The following is a 4,678-nucleotide window of genomic DNA, read 5'->3' as shown; positions in this document are numbered from 1 at the left end:
AGGAGCTTCTGGAGAAATGTGGGAACAGATACCATGTTCTAAACCCTAATCGTTATGATGATCCGGTTCAGTTGAAAGAGCTGTTTCAAAAAATGTTTGTCATGGTGGCACAAAACAAGGGATGGTTCACAACAAAACATAGAAAAAGAGAAAGTGCAGATTCGGATTCTACCTCTGCAACAAAACAACTCATGCTGACCGAAGACGAGTGGAACCAACGGGAGCAGAACCTGATAGACAAAATGTTGGAGGCTTTGTCAAATGAACCAGAAGAACCAACGGTACCTTTTACAAAAACATCAAGTAGCATGGACGAGGGCTACTTGCCATCCAGTAAGTGTAACTTAATCAAATTGAAAGTTTTGTGTTCATATATAATCTCATGCATTTTACTGCACACTTTTTCCATAGCAATCTGATTTTCTTTAGAAAGGAGTTTTCATAGTCAGATGTAACAGAACCAACCACATTGTCAATAATGATGCCAGGAATTGCTAAACTAAATAAATACAATAAAAATGATCAGGCAGATACATCCATCCATCCATCCATCCATTTTCTTGCACCCTTTTTCCCTCAGTGGGGTCGGGAGGGGTGCTGGTGCCCATCTCCAGCCAACGTTTCGGGCGAGAGGCGGGGTACACCCTGGACAGGTCGCCAGTCTGTCGCAGGGCAACACAGAGACACACAGGACACACAACCATGCGCACACACACTCATACCTAGGGGCAATTTGGAGAGGCCAATTAACCTGACAGTCATGTTTTTGGACTGTGGGAGGAAACCGGAGTACCCAGAGAAAACCCACGCATGCACAGGGAGAACATGCAAACTCCATGCAGAAAGACCCCAGGCCGGGAATTGAACCCAGAACCTTCTTGCTGCAAGGCAACAGCTCTACCAACTGCGCCACTGTGCAGCCCAGGCAGATACAATGAAATATAAAATATGGAACTAAAGTTTCCTCTTCTATTTCAGTGAGTGAAGATAAAGACTCAGATGGTGAGAGAATTACAAAGTTTGGGAATCTACGATTATATGACCAGGTTGCTGAATGGCTGCAGCAAAGTGCAAGAGCAGCTGAGATCAACTCTGGGGTTTTGCTCACCGGCAACTTTTACTGAAACATTGAAGAGAGTCTTCTAATCTAATGACAGAAAAAGTTTTTTCACTGAAAGGAAAAACTAAATCCCCTCAGCATGTCCTCAAACATCACAGAGAGGCTCAAAAATGTAATAACTTAAATAAGCAGGATAAAAAATAAAACTGACATCTGAGCTTTATTTGAAATAATTTAACAAGTGTAAGTGTTGCAGTGCCAACATTATTGTGTAAAATAAATTGCTACAGAGCTGATATATTGAAATTTAGTTTTCTGTAAATTGTCATTGTTTTATTAATTTACTTTAATTTCTTGTGCCCAAAGAAATTTAAATATCAGAATATTTTAAAATTCATGGACGTTAAACATGTTTTTGCACTTTTTTTTAATCAACTGTTTTTTCTTTTGCTTTCTATGCACAAATGTGAAAAATGTTTGAATTTATAACAAATGCTAAATATTGTTGTGTAAGATGGAGTTTTTCATCAATATACATAACATTTATGTTCATGATATCTAAGTGCAGTGGATTTTCTGAAGACTAGATTATTTTAACTCATCTGCAGAGTCTTGGATTAATTTGTTGTTTGTCATACATGACAACTAATTTTAATAACTGGCAATTTTATTCTTGTTGGACAAAAATGTTGAGGAAAGAGTGAAGATGGAAATATTATCCTTCACAATAATCGATTTGACATCAGTTCCAACAAAAGTCAGTTGAAGTAGGTAACCTTGTACGCTGCCTGCACAGAAATGTTTTGTGATGCCGTCTCACCAAAAGAAAATATGAATATGATCAAACTAAACCAAGGTGTCTTCACAACTAGAAGACAAATAAAACAATCCTTAGAATCTATATTGATACAAAACACTTATGGAACAGGAGGGGTGATGATTTGTGGATTTTCTTCTTCATAATAAACACCAAAATTTAGAAATTGCAGTTTGTGTTGTGATATCCTTGTATAATTTTATGGTTTGCAAATAATCTGAAACACTTAAGTGAACAAACAAAAATAAAGGACATTAGGAAGAGAGCAAAAACTTTATCCCACCTCTGTACAGTGCATCTGGAAAGTATTCACAGCTGAATTAGTCTCAATACAATCCTGTCACAGAAATCTACATTCATTGCAATCATTTTGACTTCATGCTTGGTGTTTGACTTCTGACCTGTATCATCAACTGTAGGACCTTATTTATAGAGGTGAGCGCCATACCAAGGCAAATTTACCACAGGTGGCCTCCATCTGTAGAAACATCTTAAGGATGATCAGTGGAAATAACTCAATTTTGAGCTTCATCAACAAAGTATTAAGCAAAATATCTGAATATCAAGAGTAATGAAACAGCTGGTTGTGAATATGTGGATAAGGTAAAAAACATTATGGATATTTTTATGATGCATCCATGCATGTAAATGTTTCTTTATACAAGGGAGAGACATTCATTCAGTGATATGTGGATTGTTAATGTTGGCCAAAAATGTTCAGGAAGAACATTGTGGGAAATCTGATTATTTTTAATGAGTTATTAGATATTTATTTGTTTTATAAAGATTAGTTGGAAACTGCAACCTTATTTTCTGTATGAACAGAAATATCCTTCACATCAATCAGATTAGTTACTGATTTTTTTAACAGCTGTTCTGTTGTTCAAGTTATCACAAAAGACTGCCAGATAGTAGAATGAGTTTGGAAGATATTTCAGGTAAGTAGTGGTGTAGCGGATATGTGTTGGGAGAATAAATCTTTGAAACATGCCTTTGAGCTAGCTTTTTTTCCCTCCTGCCTCTCTGTCTTATCCAAACAGGATTTATCACCAAATGCCTTCTGACTACTGCTAGGTTGGGTAGGGGAAAGAAGGGATGGAGTGAGGTAACAGAAAAATAGGTAGAATACTTTGTATGTTACAGCGCCAATGTTACTGAGTAATTTTTGTTTTATTGTTTATGCTATTTTGCTTGTTGTCTGTCTCAAACACGTCTGTTCATTATGTTGGACTCTGTTTTTGCACATTTTGGTCACTGGAGGGCACTGCCAGACCCAAAATAATAATAATAATAAAAAATATTAAAAATATTAATTTGTCTGGCAGAGACAAAAGCAAAACTTAAAAAGCTTAGTTGAAGACCTGAACTTTTTCCTGAAGTCTGTCACCTTAAAATTTTGAGTTCTGCTCACTTTTTATAACAGTGTGAATTGAAATTTATCTGGTTTACTTTCCTTTATGCATAATTGAAAACATAACAGACAAACAGAACTGCTATAAACAACTATTCCTTATGAGCATCAAAGGTTCTTGGTCTAAAACTTTTTTTCAAACTCTACCACTTTAATAATTGAAATGACCAAACTGATGTGTCTTTGCAAAATAGCAAATATTCTGAGTTTTTAAGAAAAAGTTGATTAAGATTTTGCATCAGAATAAACTACAGTAACATCAGTTTATATATTTTAGATAATTATTTCCTTAATAGAGGTTCTTCTTTGGTTTTTGCCATAGTAAACTAAGGTTTCAGGATTTAGACAGAGTCCAAATGCTTTAAGTCAATTTAAAAATGTCTTTAGCTTTGAATTTTTAGTTTTAATGTTTCTATCTTTGGAAACTAGATCTGTAGTTCTTCCAGTCCTCCAACAGATGGTGATCTCTGACTATATTGAACTTCACTAATTTCAGTAACTTCCTCATCTGCACTTTTACTTTCTGGAACAGGTTTGGTGAGAACGAACAAAAAGCAGAAACATCTAAAGAGTGAAGCATTTGAAATGGCTGCTTCACCTGATACTTCCAGCTGAGGTTAGTGATGTTTTTATAAATCATCCCTAAAAGTTATTCTATCTTGGATTAAACTTCTGTAACTTATTATTTTACTGGTAGAATATGTACTAAATTCAGGAACTATAACTTTATAGACTTGATGGGGGTTGGACAAAAGGGCTCTCTCTGCTTTTCTAAACTTCTTTTGTTTTATTTATTTTTGGGGGTGTGTAAATGTTTTTCACATTTCCTTTTATTTTATAATCGTTCCAAAGAAAATGTACAATATAAAAAGGAAAACCATTTGTGTTGGTATACATAGGGAAAGTGTTTGTGAGACGTATCCAAATAATAACTTACCTCCTTTAACAGGGCAAAAACATCCTGATTCAGAGTTCAGATTTGTGTTTATAGGAATCAGTTTAAATTGAGTTCTCAATTATCTTGGGTCAAAATGTTTTTGACACCAGTAGATGAACAGCTCAGAGGGCAGTGAGATAACAGGAAGAGCTCAACAGACGAGTTACAGTTGTTGATAGTTCAGGCAGGAATAGAGAAGAGAGAACCCAACCCACCTGGATCAGATCCAAGAAAAAAAAACTGTAGATGCATCTCAAGGAAGAACATCAGAATAAATACAAATTGAAACTTACACAATAAAATGAAACTTACACACAAAATTTCCAGATGATAGGTGATAAGGGGAGGGGAGAATGTCTTTTTTTTTTGCCTATCTTAAAGTATTTTAATAATATATCGGTTAATTCACTACTAATAACTTTGCTGGTCACTTTTACCAAATGTTTCATCCTG

Source organism: Poecilia reticulata, linkage group LG8, assembly GCF_000633615.1.
Source record: "Poecilia reticulata strain Guanapo linkage group LG8, Guppy_female_1.0+MT, whole genome shotgun sequence".
Classification (NCBI taxonomy): Eukaryota; Metazoa; Chordata; class Actinopteri; order Cyprinodontiformes; family Poeciliidae; genus Poecilia; species Poecilia reticulata.
Note: the sequence above shows the minus strand (reverse complement) of the source record.